We start from the raw sequence: 23079 nt of genomic DNA, 5'->3' as shown, positions 1-23079 counted from the left end.
ATTGAAATATTTGACAAAAGTAGGTAGCCGTGGTTGGCAAGGAGGTTGTCATGCTAAAGCACATACGCATATCAGCTTGCAGCTGTAGGGTCACACCAAGTAGCTGCTATAAATATGTCAATAATCCAAATAAACTACAAGCACACCTCAACGCGCTTACTGCCATACTTTTACAGGAGTACATATACATATAGTATATATGCTCTCACATTAATACTGTGAAACAGTATGCGCTTGTAAGGCCTTGTAGGCAGATTATCAACGCACACTGATTTAAATACATGTAAAAATACATATGACTTATAGGGCTCATTATACCTTCACACAAAACTTCAAACTATCGGAATAGATGATACAGACATTTGGAGTTCTGTGTTCTGTTGAGAGAATATAAGTGATAGCACTCGGCGAAATCAACGACAAGAGTGAAGGAACTCGATGAAAAACTCGGAGGGGAAAACAGAGCTGCAGATTAGTTGATGCGCCTTTTATTCGCAATTCTACTCATGCGGTTTCTGCACTCTCCTCAACTGGTTCCTGTCTTAAGATCTACTACCAAAATTTATCGGGTATTAGGTGTAAATCAAATATTATTCGCAATTTTTCTTCACGTTTGGATTTCGATATTATCGTTATTGTTGAGACTTGGCTGAATTCTAGTTATTTCGATAGCGAATACTTTGACTCAAATCTCTATTATGTCTTCCGCAAGGACAGAGATCACGAAAAAACTGGCTGTCTAAGAGGGGGTGGAGTTCTCCTAGCAGTTCATCGCAAATTTCGTCCTCGCTTAATTATGCTTGAGAATGAAAATTCTATCTTGGACCAACTATGTATCTGTGTCAATGATGCTCTGTTCATTGCAGTCTCATACATCCCTCCTAATAGTCCGCTAGAGTTGTACAAGTTCCACGCAAATAATATTTCCTCGCTGGTATTAAACAAGGTGAAAGATAATAATATTTGTGTTTTGGGTGACTTCAATCTAAGCAATATCGTCTGGTCTGGTTGTTCCTATAGTCCTGCTCTTATTCCTTCAAATTTTTCGTCTTCACAGGAGTTATTTCTCATTGATAGCTTGCTTGGTCTCAATCTGATTCAAATCAACTCATATTCAAATAGTCTCGATCGGTTTCTTGACTTAGTCTTTCTCAGTGATAATTTAAAATTTAGGTTTCTTGTTAAACCAATTGATGGGCTTGGTTTTAATTTTGCATTTTGTGACTTTGAACGACTCAACAATCAGCTCTTTGAAATAAAATGGGACGATTTACTATCGGGACTTGATACAGCTAATAGTTTCTCCATTTTTAAGAAATCTATCCAGGAATTTTGTCATTATAATATCCCGCTCAAACGCTTACAACCATATAAGTTGCCTTGGTACACTAAGGACCTTAAACGTCTAAAACTCTTAGAAATAAATATTATAGAAAATTCTCTTCAACTAAACCTCATGTTTCCTTTGTTCAATATCAGCACTACACAAAACTGTTTAAAGAATTGGATAAGTTCCTCTATAGAAGGTTTATTAATAATACGGAGACTACAATTAAGTCGAACCCTAAGTTCTTTTGGAACTTTGTAAAATCTAAAAGAGCGTGTTCGACCATTCCCTCTGCTTTACGCTGGGGTGATAAGTCGGCATGCACTCCGGTCGAAATCTCCAATTTGTTCGCTGAATTTTTCAAATCGAACTATGTTTACGATGATCCTGGTACTAGTTCCACTTTTTCAGCTGATAACTTCCCATCCATAAATTTTGGCTCACTGTGTCTTTCACAGGACGATATTGCCAAGGCTATTAGTGACATTAAGTCTTCGTGCAAACTGGATTTGGACGGGCTTCCGCCCGTATTTATAAAAAATTGTACTGCCTTATTATATCCTCTCATGCTTATCTTCAATAAGTCTCTCGCCACCGGGGATTTTATTTCTGACTGGAAATTGACACGCATTACCCCTATTCATAAAGGTGGTAGAAAGGATGATGTCTCCAATTACAGGCCTATTTCTAAACTTTCTACTATTTCGAAAATTTTTGAGTGTTCTGTTAAAAATAAATTATTTTTTGCAGTAAAATCAATAATTAATGTCAATCAGCATGGGTTTGTCCCTGGGCGCTCCACTGTGTCAAACTTAGCAGGTTTTAGCGATTATTGTAGGTCTGCATTCTCCGCTGGATTTCAGGTTGATTGTGTCTACACAGATTTCTCTAAAGCCTTTGATAAAGTATCACACAATATTCTAATATAAATTATCATCTCTAGGATTTCACTCGGCCTTCTTGAAGTGGATTAGATCATATCTGCAAAACAGACGATGCGTAGCCACTGTCGATGGGGTGTCATCTGATTCATTCATTGCGTCTTCGGGAGTCCCACAAGGAAGCGTCTTGGGTCCACTTCTCTTTGTGCTGTTTATCAATGACATCTCCTGTTGCTTCTCTTTCGCCAACTTTCTGTTATATGCAGATGACTTAAAAATTTTTGCATTAATCAATAACACACAAGATGTACTCAAACTTCAATGTGATATTGATACTTTTCATAATTGGTGCCTGAAATCGAAACTTTTTCTGAATGTAGATAAATGCTCACAGATCTCCTATGGTAGGGGACGCAACATCTTATCTTCTAGCTACAGTATTTCTAATTGCGTCCTAAAATGCGTTACTGAAATCAAAGACCTTGGGGTAATCTTTGACCACAGATTTTCTTTCAGTAATCACATCAACTATATAACTTCAAAATCTTTTTCTGTACTTGGCTTTGTCCGTCGAAATTATACAAATTTTTCCGACCCCTACACGTTAAAATTACTGTACACATGTTTTGTGCGGTCCATTTTGGAGTATGCAGTGTTTATTTGGAGACCATAATGCATATCGTCAATTAACAGGATCGAGCGTGTTCAAAAGAGCTTTCTTAAATATGCTCTCCGCTCCTTAAAGTTTATTGATCCAACACCATCGTATACATCGCGTTTATTGCTTATACATCTTAAATCACTGGAAAACAGAAGGTCCGTTCTCTCACTTTCATTTGTCTACAATATAATTAACGGGGAAATTGACTGTCCCTACTTATTAGGGAAACTTAACTTCAATACTCCCCGGCGTTGTCTCAGATCCAGTTCGCCATTTTATTACAAAAAGGAAAGTACTAATTTTGCTGAATATGCTCCCCTCAAGAGGGCTATGAGGGAGTTTAACTCGATTTCCGAGAAAGTTCTACTTGATTTTTCTCACTCTAGGGTATCCTTCATTAATACCCTCTATTCTGTTTTTTAGTTTAAGTTATCTACTCATGTTATTGTAATTTAATTATTTTAGAATTCTAATATGCATCCTAGTTTTTCATTAGTCTGTAAGAATCATTGTTCATAGACTTTGCTAAATAAATAAATAAATAAATAAAAATATTTATGTGGAGACCAGTCCGAACGTGTCGTATAGCGCAAGGAAATGAATGTAAGTGATAGAACTGTAAGTGATAGAACTTCACATACTTACTTAACAATTGATATTTGCTGCTTCTGATGATATTGCTGATGCTGCTATTGCCAATTTATTCTGGTTTCCAATGCTATAAAAAGAAATGAAGTAATTATTTGCAAATTATTTTAAAAAAATCACATAAATTCACTTACTTACCTTCTTGTTGTACGATCCTCCTTTACGATGGTACGATCACGAATGACAAGCGTCTTTCAATCGTTTTTTTATTACCCTTTTTGGGATTTTCTTTCGGCACTATTGACAATTATGTTTTCTCCTTCGCACTCATTCAAATATATCAAGAAATGAAAGAAACTTTTTTTCATCGCATTTAGGTTAACAAAAAATAACCCGGAAATGTGCGTTAGTGTTAGTGCATAGATAAACAAGAAACAACGTTAGCTTCGGTTGCACCGTAGCAAAATACCCTTCACAGGTGAATTTCTGTTTGTATCTAAGTGTTCAGTTTGTATGGAAGATATATGCTATAGTAATCCCTTCTGAACAATTTTTTGGAGATTATATTGTTACCTTTAAAAATAATCCATGTCAAATTTCGTGAAGATACCACGTCAGCTACCACGTATGGCAGCTATATGCTATATTGAGCCGATCTGCACAATTTCTTCCGATATTACATTTTTGCTTTAGAAAATAATCTATACCAAATTTCATGAATATATCTTGTCAAATGTGAAGAACTTGATTCCGATCGTTCAGTTTATATGGCATCTATGCGCTATATTGAACCGATATCGGCAGTTCCGACAAATGAGCAGCTTCTTGAAGAGAATATGACCTTTGCAAAATTTCAAAACGATATCTTTAAAACTGAGGGACCAGTTCGTAAATATATAGACAGGCAGACAGACGGACAGACAGACGGACATGGCTACATCAACTCAGCTCGACATACTGATCATTTATATATATACTTTATATGGTCTCCGACGCTTCCTTCTGGGTGTTACAAACTTCGTAACAAACTTCATATACCCTGTTCAGGATATAAAAATGTGTAGTTGTATTGAAATAGTATTTGACAAAAGTGGATAGCCGTGGTTGGCAGGGGCGTGTGTGAGTCTGTATGTGTTGGTGGGTGAATTTGTTTACATGTAAATATTGTTCATGCTACTCGCATCATATAATTAGGAGTAGATGAGAATATGTTATGCAAACATATCCCTGCAACCACGGCTACCCGCTTGAGACAAATATTCCAATACAACTACCCTGCGAACCACGGCTACCCGCTTGAGACAAATATTCCAATACAACTACACATTTTTTCTTTATACACTAACACTAACGCACATTTTCGGGTTATTTTTTGTTTACCTAAATGCGATGAAAAAAAGTTTCTTTCATCTCTTGATTTATTTGAATGAGTGCGAAGGAGAAAACATTAGTCAATAGTGACAAAAGAAAATCCCAAAAAGGGTAATAAAAAATCGATTGAAAGACGCATGTCATTCGTGATCGTACTATCGTAAAGGAGGCTCGTACAACAAGAAGGTAAGTGAATGATTTTTTTAAATAATTTGCAAATAATTACTTCATTTGTTTTTATAGCATTGGAATTAGCAGCTGCAGCAATATCATCAGAAGCAACAAATTTAAATTGTTAAGTAAGTATGTGAGAAAAAGTGTGTGTTGTTTGAAATTGGATTGCGCAGTTCAACATAATACGCAAAAATAATTACATATGTACATATGTACATAGGTATGTATTTTATGCGTTTAAGGCGGCCTGCAGAATCCAATATAATATGTGAAAACAAATGTGTGCCTTATATTTTAAATAATCAGATAATATTATTCTTTTATTTCAGATATTATTATGATTTTTATTTAATTATTCTTTCTTTTCAGATTTTATCACTATTTTTATTTAATTAATATTGGCTTTCAGAGTAAATTCTATTTGTATTTAATATATTTTATTCTTTCAGATAATATTAATCTTTTTTTTAGATATTATTATCATTTTATACAATTGATCTTTTCTTCAATGTAATTATTATTTATTTTCAGGTATTAATAATCTTTATTTTATTTTCAGGTATTTGTCTTTTATAATATTTGTCCACTCTTTAATTTTCATGTTTTAATAAACTTTATTTTATTTACAGGAATTTGTGTTTTATAATATTTTTCCACTCTTTTATTTTCAGGTTTTAAAAATTCTTTTCTTTATTTAATTTTTTTTTCAGATATTAAATATTTTTTAAATTAAATATATTTTTATTTATATAAATTGTTAAAAATTTTTTGTAAACATATAAAAAATAAAATAAAAATGTTGAAAATTAAAAAGTTTGAAATTTTAAGAAATTTTAAAAGTAGGAATCAAAAAATGCAACCCTGCATCAGCTGTTTAAAATGCAACCCTGTATCAGCTATTTAAAAAGAGAAAATGAAACCCTGCACAGCCGTCGATTGGGGATATTAGAGCAGGACAGATATACTTTTTTATATGACACTGCTGAATGAGCGCAACAAAGATGTATGATCACACATATACGTACGTGAGTGGGTAAAATTTTCGCTCGGCCTATGTTAAAGTACACATGATTACCCTATGGATTACCCACTGATTATCTGTTTTTTTACCCGCGCACGGTTGGCAGGGTATACGTGAAGACTACACATACGTATACAAGCAAAATTATTTCTATTTTTAGTGAAACACTTTCCTTTAATTTTGGTATAAAAATGGGTTTTTCACTTTATTTAATAAAGATTAAATTAACAAATGAATTGTAAATTAAACTGATTGAACGATTTTTTAAAAGACGCGTGGTTAGTAAGCGAGGTGACAACTCCTAGTAAATTCTAGAATAACGCTAACATCAAACGGCACCGCTGTACGGGGCTGGTTAATGCTGAAATAGAATGCTTAAAGCGTGCTGAATCGGATATGTCACTTACAAATTTTCATCACAAAGTGAAAAGCTTTTCGAAAGCCATCATATGAAAGTATTTCTATAGCAGGGTTGCCACCGACTTTAAATTGAATTTCAATAAAATTTATCAAACTAAATCTACAAAGAATGTTTGCAGCTGAAAACAATAATTTACTTTGTTAAATAAATTGATAAAATATAATAAATATTACAACCAAGGCATCAAAGTATGTTTGTCTACGAAAAATCTCTCTTCTAAAAGTACTAAGAGCTATTAATTAAAGCTAAAATAAATCTCTAGAAATTAATAGGTAACGCCTTTTTGAATAAAATATATATTTTTTTTTGCATTAGCAACTGGCTCAAAGCTTTGAAAATGACACAATAGATTTGCTTTAAAATTGTTTGTCCGTATACCAATTCGTTACTGAGTGGTTGGGTTTAGAATCCGAATTCTACTTTTTTCACAGGATGAGAAACAATGTCAGTCATATTAGCAATTATCCAGCTTTAAATGCTGCACATTACTACTTCTCGTACCCTTCATGTAAATTTGATGACGAAGAGAAGAAGAAGTGGGCTTTCTGGAACACACAACGCTACTTGGTGTTTTGTTAAATCTACCCTGCCAACCATGATCGGGTAAAAAACCAGATAATCAGTGGGTAAGAAAGTGCGTAATCCATAGGGTAATCATGTGTACTTTGCCATAGGCCGAGCGACAATTTTACCCACTCACGTACGTCTACGTGCGATCATACATCTTTGTTGCGCTCATTCAGCAGTGTCATATAAAAAAGTATATCTGTCCTGCTCTAATATCCCAAATCGACGGCTGTGCAGGGTTGCATTTTCTCTTTTTAAATAGCTGATACAGGGTTGCATTTTTTAATTCCTACTTTTAAAATTTCAAAGAAAACTTGTTATTTTTAAAATTTCTATTTTATTTTTTACATATTTGCATAAAATTTATTATAATTTATATATAAATAAAAATATATTTAATTTAAAAAAATATTTAATATCTGAAAAAAGATTAATTAAAGAAAAGAATTATTACAACCTGAAAATAAAATAAATATTATTAAAACCTGAAAATAAATAATAATTACATTGAAGAAAGATGAATTGTATAAAATGATAATAATATCTGAAAAAAAGATTAATATTATCTGAAAGAATAAAATATATTAAATACAAATAGAATTTACTCTGAAAGCAAAGATTAATTAAATAAAAATAGTGACAAAATCTGAAAAGAAAGAATAATTAAATAAAAATAATATTAACATCTGAAAGAAAGGATAAATATTATTTGATCATTTAAAATATAAAACAAACATTTGTTTTCACATATTATATTGGATTGTGCAGGCCGCTTTAAACGCATAAAATACATACCTATGTACATATGTATGTATGTATTTATTTTTGCGTATTATATTGGACTGCGCAGTACAAGTACACACACTTTTTTCACATACCTTCTTAACAATTAATATTTGTCGCTTCTGATGATATAGCTGCTGCTGCTACTTCCAATTTCCAATGCTATAAAAATAAATGAAGTAATTATTTTCAAAATATTGTTAAAAAATCACACAAAATTCATTTACTTGCCTTCTTTTTGTACGAGCCTCCTCTACGATGGTACGATCACGAACGGCATGCGTCTTTCAATCGTTTTTTATTACCCTTTTTGGGATTTTCTATTGTCACTATTGACAATTATGTTTTCTCCTTCGCACTCATTCAAATAAATCAAGAGATGAAAGAAACTTTTTTTCACCGCATTTAGGTAAACAAAAAATAACCCGAAAATGTGCGTTGGTGTTAGTGTATACAGAAAAAATGTGTAGTTGTATTGGAATATTTGTCACAAGCGGGTAGCCGTAGTTGGCAGGGTATCGTTGAAATGAAAATTCACACACGCCAAGTACACACATGCTTCAACTGGTGGTCTTTATTGCATACATATCAACGACAATGATGTTGTTTTTACCGTTAAAGTACAGCATGGTGCAACTTGCATATTTGTTTTCATTCTGCTCATATAAATATATTTCGCTATATCTTTTCACTAGTTCATAGCTAACATTCTTATGCGTAGCTTCCACCGCCCTTCTCCTCTTAATACGACGGTTTCTCAGGAGCTTTTTGTTTAGTTTTGAATTGTGCTAATCTCGGATATTCTCGAAAAGAAGCAAATTGTGGTTGACGGTTCACTAACAAAAGTGAGTGGAGTTTGTCTGCTCGGTTATTGATTTGATTGCCTTTTTATACCCTCGCAACAAAGTTGCTAAGGAAAGTTTTAATAGTTTTGTTCACATAACGGTTGTTTGTAAGTCCTAAAACTAAAAGAGTCGGATATAGGGTTATATATACCAAAGTGATCAGGGTGACGAGTATAGTTGAAATCCGGATGTCTGTCTGTCCGTCCGTCCGTCTGTCCGTCCGTCCGTGCAAGCTGTAACCTGAGTAAAAATTGAGATATCATAATGAAACTTGGTACATGTATTCCTTGGCTCCATAAGAAGGTTAAGTTCGAAGATGGGCAAAATCGGCCCACTACCACGCCCACAAAATGGCGGAAACCGAAAACCTATAAAGTGGCATAACTAAGCCATAAATAAAGATATTAAAGTGAAATTTGGCACAAAGGATCGCATTAGAGAGGGGCATATTTGGACGCAATTTTTGTGGAAAAGTGGGCGTGGCCCTGCCCCCTGCTAAGTTAGTCAGTAAGGTTATGTTGAAAAAGTGCATTAACCGACTAACAAAAATCGTCAGAAACACCAAATTTTACGGAAAAAGTGGCAGAAGGAAGCTGCACCCATGCTTTTTTTAAAAATTGAAAATGGGCGTGGCGTCGCCCGCTTATGGACCAAAAACTATATCTCAGGAACTACTCTACCGATTTCAATGACATTCGGTACATAACACTTTCTTAACACCCTGATGACATGTACGAAATATGGGTGAAATCGGTTCGCAACCACGCCTTCTTCCAATATAACGCTATTTTGAATTCCATCTGATGCCTTCACCGTTTAATATATACATTAGGAAATGAAAATACAATTCAATACTCAAAGTACACAAATTGATCTAATCTAATTAATTTTACAGCAAAATAAAAAAATATGTAAATTATTATCACTTTATCATGCGAGAGTATAAAATGGTCGGTGACACCCGAACTTAGCCCTTCCTTACTTGTTTATGTATATAACTGCGGCATAAGCTCTTTCTGAAGCATCGCAGAACCCATGCATTTGAATTTGAGAGTCCATACAAGTTCCTATCCATCGTGGAATCTGTACGTTTTCTATTAAATACAATTTCTCTATGAATTGCATCCATTCCTTCTGTAGATCTTCTGATAGTTGATTATCCCAGCTAGACTGCAGTGTCCAAAGTTTTTGAATGTATAACTTTGCGATTATAATTATGGGAGAAAGCCAACCCAGTGGGTCAAATATATGTGCAAGCTGAGAAAGAACACTCCTTTTTGTAATAGTTTTTGAATTTTTTAAAATTATTTTAAATTGGAATTGATCTTCCTGTGGATCCCAATGCAGTCCAAGTGTTTTTACAGCTTCATTTTCCTTTATTTGTATGACTTCATTGTCTCCAGTATTAGATATGTTATTATTAATGCTGGTTTGATTTGATAACCACTTCATGAGATGAAATCCAAATTCCTGAAGATGATTGCTGATGTTTCGTTGTATGTATATATTCACATTCTTCTACTGAATTTGCACGGGTCATAAGATCATCCATGTAGAAGTCCTCTTTAATTATTTTTTGTAACTTTTCAATTGGACACTTATTAGCGATTTCAATTAATGTACGCACTGCTAGATATGGCGCAGATGCGGTCCCGTATGTTACTGTTGTTAACTCATATCCATCTATTTTTTGCATATTACATTCATGCCATACAATCCTTTGATATTCCTGATCCTCTTTGGCTATTTTAATTTGCCTGAACATTTTTTCAACATCAGCGGTGATGACAACTTCCCAAAGCCTCCGTTTAAGTAAGATATCGAATATGTCTCTTTGTAATTTGGGTCCAGTACACATGATATCATTAAGACTTCTAGCATTTGATGTTTTTGCTGATGCATCAAATACCACTCGAAGTTTTGTTGTTATATTATTTTCTCGAATAACAGCTTGATGAGGTAAATAATATTTACCTCTTTGCTTGTCATCAACTTTTCTCATATGGCCAGGGTCTATATATTCGTTGATGAATTTGCTGTATTCTTCTTTGAGTTTACTGTTGCTCTTGAATTTGTTTTCCATTGATATTAGACGCGCTACTGCTTTCTTACGCGATTCTCCTAATTCTTTATCTTTTTTGAATGGAATTTGCACAATAAATCTGCCATCTGCATCTCTTTTGGTAGTTTCTTCGTACTGCTTTAAGGTGGTGTCATCTTCTTGTATATCATCATCAGTTGATATGTCTTCGATTTCCCAAAATCGTTCCAAATTAGTTACCGTTGTCGTTATTTTGCCAGTACCTTTTGCTTTAACTATGCCAGATAATATCCAGCCGAATTTCGTCGCTTGACCAAGAACACCGTGATCTTTTTTAATTCCGTTTTCAATTATACCGCTGAATATATCTCCTATAATTACCATATCAATTCTGTATGATTTGTTCCGTTATTCAGCAAGAGTATAATTTCCCAAATTTTAAAGTTGTAAATGAGATATCCGGTTGTGCACTGGTTAGAACTGGTAAACTACGGCATTTACCTTTTCTTTGTAGTTACTTAAAAATCTTGGTTTAATTTTAACCTGAATTGTAGCTTTTGATTCACCAACTACAGCGTCACTTAAACCATATAGTTTAGTTTTTGTTTTCATCCTCGGCAGTTTTAGTATCTGTGCTGTCTCTTCGGATATTGTGGTTACTTGTGATCCTTGATCTATAAGTGCCCGTAGCAATATATATTCTCCACTCGCTGTCTTTCTTCTTATTTGAGCTGTAGCTAGTATAACTGCTTTTGAGCTATTTGTTGTGGACATAACTTTTTTGCTCTCTTCGGTTTCAACATGTAAAATGGTATGATGATTTCGAGAACATTTCGTACACTTGATGTTGCTGTTGCAAATTTCTCCCCAATTATGATTTAGGCACCTGTAGCAGATTTTGTTGTCCCTTATATATTTACGTCTATCATCAATGGTTATGCTTTTGAATCTTCTGCATTGCAGTAAAGTGTGACCTACAATTTTACAATAGGAACACATCTGACTGATTGGCTGCCTTGTATTATTGACCTTGAACATATGTTGTTAACGATTTTTACTAAGATGTTCTTTATCAGCCACTGCTTTCAATGTTTGAAAATGTTGATCCAAAAAATCTCTGATGTCCGATAATTGTTGAATTTCTCTCGTCTTTTTAACTGTTTGCTCATATAATTTCAGTCCTTCTTTGTCTAACTTCCGGACAATTACACGCGCAATAAATGGATCAGCTTGTTCAATGCTTATTCCCAGTGACTCTATAGCGTTAAGACACTCATTTGTTGTATCTAATAGTTGTCTCACGCTTTCAGCATTGTCACTATTTATATTTGGTTGATCCATTATTCTATCCCACTGTGTTGTGAACAGAATTCTTTGGTTGTCATAGCTTTGGTTTAGCAGACTCCATGCAGCTTCATAATTTCTTGTTGAAATTTGTACGTGCTGAATTAATCGCGCAGCTTCGCCTTTTAAGCAGAGACGAAAACGCAGCATTTTTTCTGCGCTCGGCAACTGCTCGTTATTGTGAACCATTTCTTGGAACACGTTATAAAAATTTGCCCATTCTTTAATTTCGCCATAGAACATTGGAATTTTTAAATTTTCCAAATCCAAGTTAGGGCGATAAGAAATTTGAAGCTCTTCTTTTTTTAATTTCCTTTTTAAATTCTGAACCTCTTCGAAATATTCGTCACATATTTTTTCGAATATGTCTTCAATTTCTACATTAAAATCTAATTTGCTTTTTAGATTTTGGATGTCAATGAATAAACAGCCTAAGCCTTTTATTTGATCGTTGTCGATCATTAATTCCATGCTTAGATCTTCCATTTTTCTTCTGAGGTTTTCAATTTTCCTCACGAATATGTAAGTCTTTTGATCTGGATTAGTGCATCGTATTTGAACTGTTTCAATTTGCTGATCAAATTCGAATAGAGGCTTATCTTTTAAAATGATCATCTTTAATGCATTGATTGCCTCTTCGATTTTAATCATAGTGTTATTGTATACATTCTTCTTGAAGTAATCTTCTTCACCTATGCCATCTGCCATTAGCTTTTCGTGGTTGGCATCGAATTCTTTTTGGTACTTTTCAAGAATTTTAATGCTTTCTTCAATTTTTGCTTTTTTTAATGCTTTTCCTGAAATAGTGTTGGATGTGTACAACACTTTTTCGGCTAAATCTGCCTGGACATCCAGAATTTTTTTTCTGTTTATACCCATTTCAAGATTTTTTTCGCAATACTTCTCCTATTTATTGATGAACTGCTTGTTTTTCTCCAAAGAAATCGTTGCAGGTATTTGATTTGGTCGCCTAGTTGATCTTGCTGTGCCTCGACTCACAGCCGCTGAATATCTCTTGGATAGCAGTTAGATCACTGCGTTTAGTCTCTGCTAAAACGGCTTATCCGTCTTACAAATATTTTTATTTAATCAATATGCAGGAATATACACCCGTCTTACAATTTAATTTTGCCTGTATTTATATTTATAACAGGGCTTACTTTTTTATTTGCCTGTATTTTTTATAATATCAGGGCTTTTTTAAATTTGGCTGAGCTCTTTTTTTTTTAGGCTCGATAGGACCAAATGTTATTACCTCAATATAGTTTTTAACAATCCTTACCGCTGGTGGGGGGCAATGATAGACTTATATTCAGGGAGAATTTATTCATTCTGATTTTATTTTGTATTTTTCATGCATATCTACAAATTTAAAAACTACCTTAAATAACTAAATATATGTGTATGTGTGTATGTTAGTAAGTATTGCAGCATATTGTTTATTGCTGCTTGACATGGGGTTATTTTCCAGTATACAATTTAATACATGTGTGTGTGTGTGTTTGTTTAATCTTATCTGTAAATTTATGACATGTCAATGCATTATGTGTTTATATATGTTTATTAATATATAAATAGATATTTATATTTAGTAGAATTTCGGCTTCGCTGATAAATAAGCATGTTCAATGATATTTGAACAGCTAGTGTTGCCAAACGGACACCCTAATAGACACATATGTATGTATGTATAAATATATACATTTCATTTCGTCTATACATATATACCTGAAGGCTATTAAGATTATACGTTCGCTATCAACCTTACTCTGAAGCATTTCATACTTCTGCTTAACAGTCTCTTCCACACTTCTATTTGCTTATTTTAAAATTTATAAACGTTCAGGTGAGTTTCTCTGTATATTATATTAGAAAGCTTTTTCGTAGAAGTTCACAAATGTGTGTGTATGTTTGGTTTTTATTTAAGTGCTGATGGCTTATATGGCATTGGGTTTGTTGTCAGCTGTTTACTCAACTTTGTTTTTGAAGTTATACTTCTTATACGAGTTCGAAAAAGGTTGCGATAGATTCAGGTTGCACAATCTTGCTCAATATGAATCTACGCAACCTTGCTCAATATGAATCTACGCAACCGTGTCTGCGAAGATGTTCGAGCAGCAAGCGAAGCGGTGACAATCGGCGATCGTTTGTTCGTTTCTTACGGCACAGCTCGGCTTTTCTACCAACAACACAATGTTTCCATACTTATGCTGTTGTTGTTTTTGTAGAACAATGTTTCAATTTTTGGTTGGTGACATATTCAATTAAAAATAAATTCTGTTGGGATTCGAACCTACGTACCTACGTGCTCGTCGTAACTTTTGAAGCGCTTACCACCTCGACCACCATTGACACTTGTATTGCGTTGTCCTAATTATGGTTTGGTTATGCATGAAAGAAATATACAATGGATCCAAGAATGATAGAATACAAGATTACGACACAAGTTTACAGTTAGTTTTTTTCGGTTTAGCTCTTGACAATTCTTACAAAAACAAATACATTGTGCAACAATTTCGTGACGTCACACTTATGCGTTGAGACGAACAAGCATAGAAATGCATACAAATCGTAAACAGAAAAGTAGACACTTTTTGAAATTCCCAAAATAATATTAATTCATTCGTCTTTGCAGGAAAAATTTCAGTGGAATGTTTAGAATATTGTTGCGAGAAAATATGTATATAATTAGTTTTAGGCACATCCACAATAAATAGAGTAGCATGTGTGGAAATTGTTCAAATGAAGAAAACCAGTGTAAGTGTACTGTATTTATTTAAATTTCTAAGCATAAATATATTAATTTTTAAAATGAAATGTGCAGTGGCTTGTTGTAATAATTATTATGCAATTAAAGGATCGAAAACGAGTTTTTTCAGTTTTCCGGCCGATTTAAAAGTTGCCAAAAAATGGGTGTTATTTTGCAAAAGAAATGATTTATTTAATACTAAATTAATAATTTCACAATTCTTTTATCATAATTTCATACATCTGATACATCTGAACTTATAATATATGTATATATTTATATACAACACAAAAAACGTCTTCTCCATTTGAATCACAACTTAATAGACAATTTTATTATCGATAGGCCGATATATTTCTTTAGAAATGATTCAAATCTTTTCACTCAACAATATTCAATCGCTTCACTAAAACTTTTCATTAAAATCGAAAGAATTAATAATATTTTGCGAATTTACAAAAGTGTTAACTTTTCTGTTTACAATTTGCAAGCCATTTGACAGTTTTTCACTCTTCTTCTTCTCAACACGTAACTATGACGTTTCATAATGGCGGTCGTCGTAATCTTGTATTCTATCATTCTTGAATGGATCGCCGATTGTTAACTCTTTCCTTGCTGCTGCTGCGCATATGTATGTTTGTATGCTTGTTCATTATTGAAGTTATACTGCTTTTTCTTTCCTTTGTCTTTCACTTCTGCGAATTCTCAACTATTTTATGTGCCCTTTTGTTGAAATATCCTGCGTTGGTCCATTTTTTGGAAATCGACCCGCGATGACGAGGTATATCGTTTTATCTGGCAGCGTGAGATTTAAGAAGTTCATTTCTAATTTTGTCTTGTGGCATATTAGAAATGATGTTTCTTCGAAAATCGTTCGATTACAACTAATAAAACGACTTCTGAGTAGTGATTTTAATGAATGAATTCCTTTTGATTGAAATGCTCTGCGTTGGCCGTTGAAAAGTTAAGACTATACTTCTCAGGATCACTCATTTCTTCAAGGAAATTAATGACCTTTAGAAATATGCATATTTGTATTATTTCGTTGTCATTTCCATATTCCTAGCAATAGAATTTCTATGGCATAAGTAAAGTAATGGCCGCCGATTGTCACCCCTTGCCGCTGTAGCAGCTTCGCATACAAACATGCGTAAATATGTACTTATGTATGTATACGTATGATCGTGAGTACATATCGACGCAGATTTTTGCGAAAAGCACCAGAAAGTTGTGCAATTTATAATTTTTAGCTTTTGCCATCGTCGCGAAAAGACGACTTGTTGGCAAAGGCATGCTCGGGGAGATAATAAATTTATAAAATGTGAATTTAAGTTTTCTAGTTTTCTTTCATACAAAATGATATGCATTTCTTGGAATATCACTAAGAAGTATAACTTCGTCCGCGCGTAGGGACTCCACCCATCTTTTTTTTTCTCCTTTTATTTAGTCGTTTCTATGCACATAGCACTCTTTTTTAGCCTTTATTGTTGTTGTGCACTGCCTTGCTATGCTTCCGAGCAATTTTTTATGTATTTTCACCAAGAGAACAACAACACTCCTTGCGAGCCACGGCTACCCGCTTGAGACAAATATTCCAATACAACTACACATTTTTTCTCTATACACTAACACCAACGCACATTTTCGGGTTATTTTTTGTTTACCTAAATGCGATGAAAAAAAGATTGTGTCATTGCTTGATTTATTTGAATGAGTGCGAAGGAGAAAACATAATTGTCAATAGTGACAAAAGAATCCCAAAAAGGGTAATAAAAAAACGATTGAAAGACGCATGTCATTCGTGATCTTACTATCGTAAAGGAGGCTCGTACAACAAGAAGGTAAGTGAATGATTTTTTTTTAAATAATTTGCAAATAATTACTTCATTTGTTTTTATAGCATTGGAATTAGCAGCTGCAGCAATATCATCAGAAGCAGCAAATTTATATTGTTAAGTAAGTATGTGAGAAAAAGTGTGTGTTGTTTGAAATTGGATTGCGCAGTTCAACATAATACGCAAAATATGTAATTATTTATATTTATATGTACTATTATATGTACATAAGTATGTATTTTATGCGTTTAAGGCGGCCTGCACAATCCAATATAATATGTGAAAACAAATGTTTGCCTTATATTTTAAATAATCAGATAATATTATTCTTTTATTTCAGATATTAATATGATTTTTATTTAATTATTCTTTCTTTTCAGATTTTACCACTATTTTTATTTAATTAATATTGGCTTTCAGAGTAAATTCTAATTGTATTTAATATATTTTATTCTTTCAGATAATATTAATCTTTTTTTCAGAAATTATTATCATTTTATACAATTAATCTTTCTTCAATGTAATTATTATTTATTTTCAGGTATTAATAATCTTTATTTTATTTTCAGGTATTTGTCTTTTATAATATTTTTCCACTCTCTAATTTTCAGGTTTTAATAACCTTTATTTTATTTACAGGAATTTGTGTTTTATAATATTTTTCCACTCTTTTATTTTCAGGTTTTAAAAATTCTTTTCTTTATTTAATCTTTTTTCAGATATTAAATATTTTTTTAATAAAATATATTTTTATTTATATAAATTGTAATAAATTTTTTGTAAACATATAAAAAATAAAATAAAATAAAAATTTTGAAAATTAAAAAGTTTAGTTTGAAATTTTAAGAAATTTTAAAAGTAGGAATCAAAAAATGCAACCCTGCATCAGCTGTTTAAAATGCAACCCTGCATCAGCTATTTAAAAAGAGAAAATGCAACCCTGAATCAGCCTTCGATTGGGGATATTAGAGCAGGACAGATATACTTTTTTATATGACACAGCTGAATGAGCGCAACAAAGATGTCTGATCACATGTATACGTACGTGAGTAGGTAAAATATCTGCCAGGCTTAAGAAACATTCTATATGTTTACCACCACGTTTACCACCACGTTTACCACCATGTTACCCGCTTATTATCTGGTGTTTTACCCGCTCATGGTTGGCAGGGTAATTATTTAAAAATTTTAAAGCTTTAAATCTAATTGCAACAAGTAAGGAAGGGCTAAGTTCGGGTGTCACCCAACATTTTATACTCTCGCACCATAAAGTGGTAATCGAGATTTCATTATCCGTCATTTACATATTTTTCAAATACCGTATTTCTGTAAAGTTTTATTCCGCTATCATCATTAGTTCCTAACGTATATGTATATTATACAGAGAAGGCATCAGATGGAATTCAAAATAGCGTTATATTGGAAGAAGGCGTGGTTGTGAACCGATTTCACCAAAATCCGTCCGCCCGTGCACGCTGTAACTTGAGTAAAAATTGAGATATCATGATGAAACTTGGTACACGTATTTCTTGGCTCCATAAGAAGGTTAAATTCGAAGATGGGCAAAATCGGCCCACTGCCACGCCCACAAAATGCCGAAACCCGAAAACCTATAAAGTTTCATAACTAAGCCATAAATAAAGATATTAAAGTGGAATTTAACACAAAGGATCGCATTAGGAAGTGGCAAATTTGGACGTAATTTTTTTGGAAAAGTGGGCGTGGCCCCGCCCCCTACTAAGTTTTTTATACATATCTCGGAATTTACTATAGCTATGTCAACCAAACTCTACAGAGTCGTTTCCTTCAGGCATTTCCATATACAGTTTAAAAATGGAAGAAATCGGATAATAACCACGCCCACCTCCCATACAAAGGTTATGTTGAAAATCACTAAAAGTGCCTTAACCGACTAATAAAACACGTCAGAAACACTAAATTTTACAAAAGAAATGGCAGAAGAAAGCTGCACCCAGGCTTTTTTTAAAAATTGAAAATGGGCGTGGCGTCGCCCACTTATGAACCAAAAACCATATCTCAGGAACTACTAATTTAATTAATTTTACAACAAAATAAAAAAATATGTAAATGACGGATAATGAAATCTCGATTATCACTTTATCATGCGAGAGTATAAAATGTTTGGTGACACCCGAACTTAGCCCTTCCTTACTTGTTTTCCATAACTGTTGCTTCTCACTTAAATTGCTTTTAGCCCTTTTCACCTCCAAATAAAGTTCCTCTGAGCTTTTAAATTATTAAGCTGTTTTGTCCATTTTTGGAGTTAACAAATAAAAACAAAGTGTTGAAGCTTTCATTTCCCAAGTTGCTTTAGTTATTAGGTAAAGCTTTCCACCTTAATTGTATCTGATTGTAAGTTAGATAGAAGCTACAGCTACTAATCTTGAAACTTTAACTTTTTTATAATATTGACGGACTTTATAATATGCTCTATAAGCTTCAGTTTTATAGACATTTTCCATTTTTGGCTATCTCTTACTTCTAGGATATGTTTTTAAACAATTAAGCTAAAAAAGCTTTCATCTCAGAATGTTTTAAAGATTTAAAAAAATGTTATTTACTTGAGTTTTCGCTTTTTAATTAAGTTATGTACAAACAAAATCATTAAAAATTTTCTGGATTTGTTTAATAATATAAAACAAACGTATTAAAATATTTTGCATTCAAAAAAAATTAGTTAGCTTTTAAAGCCTTATATTTCATTGTTGATTGATTGATTAATATGAGGAATGCACCGCGACCTTTGGTCTATTGTGCCCTCTCCTAACTCACATAGACTCACCCAGCCCCAGCGCATCGATGAAGTTCAATAGACTTCTGGGCGCTAGTGAGGCTATGCGATCCCTATCCGGAAACATTGATCCGAGGGCCTTAGTCCTGCGTCTACAGACTGCTGTGTAGTCAATCAGCAGGTGCTCCGGGGTTTCAGGCTCCAAGTCGCAGAACCGGCAGTTAATGCAAAAGGATGGGCCCATGTTGTACAGGTGCCTATTCAACTTGCAGTGGCCGATATACCATGCGACCAGTAGCCTGAGTTTGTTCCTGGGGAGGTTTATTATAACCTTGAATCTGCTTAGATTGTATCCTCTCATTAGCAGCTTGGCATGTCTCATACCACGCGTTTGCCGCCAATGCTCTTCTCTGCCCACTCCTTCTTCCCTGCGAAGTAGTTCCTTTATGGTATGTGGACCTACCCCAATAAAGGATTCTGGTCCCACCATCTTGATGGAGGCTGCGGAGCGGGCTAGCTCATCCGCTATGCCTCTGTGACCAGGCACCCAGATTAGGTGTACCTTGTTACGTTCTGCAAGGCTGTTCAGCCTCTCCCTGCACTCCTGCACTAATAGCGATCTGATTTCGTAAGAAGAGATCGCTTTTAGCGCCGCTTGACTATCGCTGAGAATGGCAATTCTCTCATTGCGATAGTTGCGATGGAGGTTTATTTCTATACACCGACTTATGGCAAAAACTTCTGCCTGGAAAATGCTTGGGAACTCTCCCATGGGTATGGAGAGCTTAGTGCGTGGGCCCGCGATCCCTGCACCGATTCCCTGCGACATTTTCGAGCCGTCGGTGTACCACCTTAGCGTGCTATTCCTCAGCATCAGTTCGAGATTGGAATCATTCCACTCGTCTTTGCTGCCGAGGGTGACCTTAAACTTCTTCTTAAAGTTAACTGTTTTGGTAGTGCTGTCCCTCGGGAGGAGGGCTGATGGTACATCGCCACTTATCTTTTCCATCCTCTGGGACGAGATTACCCTACCTTTGCCCCACCCCTCTGCCGTTATTTGCAGAATTGTGTGCTTGGCTACCTGACCTATAACCAAATGAAGCGGAGTAAGCTCCGTCAGAACCTCCAGTGCTGCCGTTGGACAGGTGCGCATTGCGCCCGTCATGCAGATACAGGCTAGCCGCTGCAGCTTCGATTGCTTGGTCTTAACCGAAGTCTGCGACGCTATTGAGGCCCAGGCCACCGCCCCGTATGTGATTATTGGTCGCACTATCATGGTGTACAACCACCTGAGGATCCTTGGCTTACAGCCCCAGGACTTGCCCGCCAGCCGGTTGCACACCAGGTTTACATGCTGATTCCACCGCAAAGTAGAATCTAGCATCAAACCTAGGTATTTGACACTGCCGGTCATTCCTATCTCTCTGCCCCCATGTGTAAGATTCCTGAGACCGGGTAAGGACCTGCGTATTTCATTTTTACTTATGCCATGCACCGAGCAAGTGATTAGATTACAGTTAAAAGGTTATACACAGTTAAAAGGCCGGAAAAAGCGAATTTTACAGATTTTTTTCTGAGAAAACTTTGTTTCCATAAACTTTTACACATATAATGCTATCTTCTTTTGCATTTAAGATTTAGTCTTAGTAAAAATATTTCTTTGGTAAGAAACTACAGCCAATTTAGGGAGCTCCTCTAAAAGAATACGTCTCTTCTTCTTTATCCTTTGCTGGCGTAGGCACCACTTACGAGTTAACAACAGCTTCTTTCTTCTTTTCGCTACGTGGCGCCAATTGGATATTCCAAGCGAAGTCAGGTCCTTCTCCAATTGGTTCTTCCAACGGAGTGGAGGTCTTCTCTTTTCGTCCATCCGGACAACATGACCTAGCCAGCGTAGCCGCTGTCTTTTAATTCGCTGAACTATGTCAATGTCGTCGTATATCTCGTACAGCTCATCGTTCCATCGAATGCGATATTCGCCGTGACCACCGCGCAAAAGAACCATAAATCTTTCGCAAAACCATTCTCTCGAACACTCGTAACTTCGACTTATCAGATGTTGTCATTTTCCATGCCTGTGCACCATACAGCAGGACGGGAATAATAAGTGGCTTATAGAGTTTGGTAACAAATATAACTACGAAACTTTTATTCTAGTAAGTTCAAGTTCATTATCTTTTATTCTTTCTTGAAGTATTTTCAAGCTTTCAGGTATTATCTGCATTTCGCAGCTGTTTCTAATATTTACATAAGTAGCAAAGATAAATAGAAGACTATGGAATTAAAATAAAGTTAGAACGAAAATCTGCTAAAATTTATTCATAATAAAATTTCTATGTATCCATTAACGTAATCACCTTCACTAACAGCTTCCGTTGCCTTTGTCACATGTTTAATAATTGATCTTAAAGAAGTGCGCCTTTATAACAAATGGAAAGGAACATAAAGTCACTGATGGGCACCATCATATTCAGACATATCATAACTCGTTCATATAGTAAAATGAAAACGGAAAATTTGTGGTAGAAGCTGCTACCGGCAGCACAATATAACAGTAGCCGTCCGCTTGCTGGATCATCATTGACAAATGGTCAGACACCAGGTCCAGATTGGTCTTTACAGAAATCAAAACCCCCACTGCTGATGTACGACCATTGACAATCGCAAAAACGTAATGCAAGCGATTATATTCGCATCAACTTTGTTGATATAAGTAATCGGTTGGTCGGTGTGTGAGGAGGTAAGGTATGCGAATATACAGCTGGCAGAAGTTATCCACTTTTGATGGCTTCACAACACGCTTTTGCCCGCGTGAATAATCAGGAAAAATAAATAAGCAGAATATATATTAATTGTTATATAAAGGTTACCTGTGCTTATACCTCTTCTTCTTCTTTCACTATAGCTGTATTTTAAATCGTCGGGAAGACTTATCCTTTAGCGGCATAATTACATCTGGACTGTATGGCGGCTGCGGAAGTTGTTCACACGAAAGTCGATTTCTTTTCAGACCCGATTAATCTTCGTTTGAGTCTCTTGAGAACTTCCAAGTAAAATGCTCTCTACCGAATCCAGTCGGTGCGCGCACGCCCCGAAGTACATTCGCGGCGAAAGAAAATCAGTCCTATTACTTTCCGGACAAACCCTGTAATTAATGACATTAGTAATAACTATTAATGGACGTATAAATCGTTAGAGTTTTGTCTTTCGCAGATTTTGAATGTATTCAACCTTTTAAAGTAAGAAAACATTTTTAAGTTCAACAGATTTTAGATACGATGATACTGAAGAACCGATTCTATTTGCTACTTGTATAAATCCTCTTAGATCCTACTGAAACTACAGAAGGAGAAATAATTAACCAGAATGAAATTGAAGTATCATGTGTTATACGAGTATACCAATGGAATGTGAGCAAAGAATTATTCCCAGTTGACGTGATATTATGGACAGGATTGTAAGGCGAAGGCCGGTTAAAAATTGAAATTCGCTGAAAAAGCAACAAATAAAGAAATTAAAAACATACAGCCAAAGTTTACACACCATTTCATATATCTATATCTACATATATAATGCCATAAGAACAGAAATATGTACATAATATATATATAAGCTGTGAGGGACATTTAAATTTTTTACGGGGCTTTATTTGTCAATATTCTTCACGGTGAATCTATTTCACACGCGTGTATTGATGGTCATCGCGTCAATATTTACTA

General features: G+C 34.6%; 1 long non-coding RNA gene and 1 pseudogene across 1 annotated transcript in view; one reads left to right on the top strand and one right to left on the bottom strand.

The window, feature by feature from the left end:
* The window catches only part of LOC126754697 (uncharacterized), a 78099-nt gene extending 55256 nt beyond the window's left edge, over window positions 1-22843 (bottom strand). Inside the window, exons 1-4 of the long non-coding RNA XR_007666374.1 lie at window positions 22762-22843; window positions 22592-22699; window positions 22243-22505; window positions 21718-22160 (exon numbers count right to left, since the gene is read on the bottom strand). This is a non-coding gene — a long non-coding RNA (uncharacterized LOC126754697). The remainder of the gene's footprint in view (window positions 1-21717; window positions 22161-22242; window positions 22506-22591; window positions 22700-22761) is intronic.
* LOC126757686 (small nucleolar RNA U3) lies at window positions 15540-15681 on the top strand (annotated as a pseudogene).
* Window positions 22844-23079: the final 236 nt, after the last annotated feature.

This window comes from Bactrocera neohumeralis, chromosome 4 (genome assembly GCF_024586455.1).
Source record: "Bactrocera neohumeralis isolate Rockhampton chromosome 4, APGP_CSIRO_Bneo_wtdbg2-racon-allhic-juicebox.fasta_v2, whole genome shotgun sequence".
NCBI classification, from domain to species: Eukaryota; Metazoa; Arthropoda; class Insecta; order Diptera; family Tephritidae; genus Bactrocera; species Bactrocera neohumeralis.
Note: the sequence above shows the minus strand (reverse complement) of the source record. Positions and strands in the feature narration are given on the sequence as shown.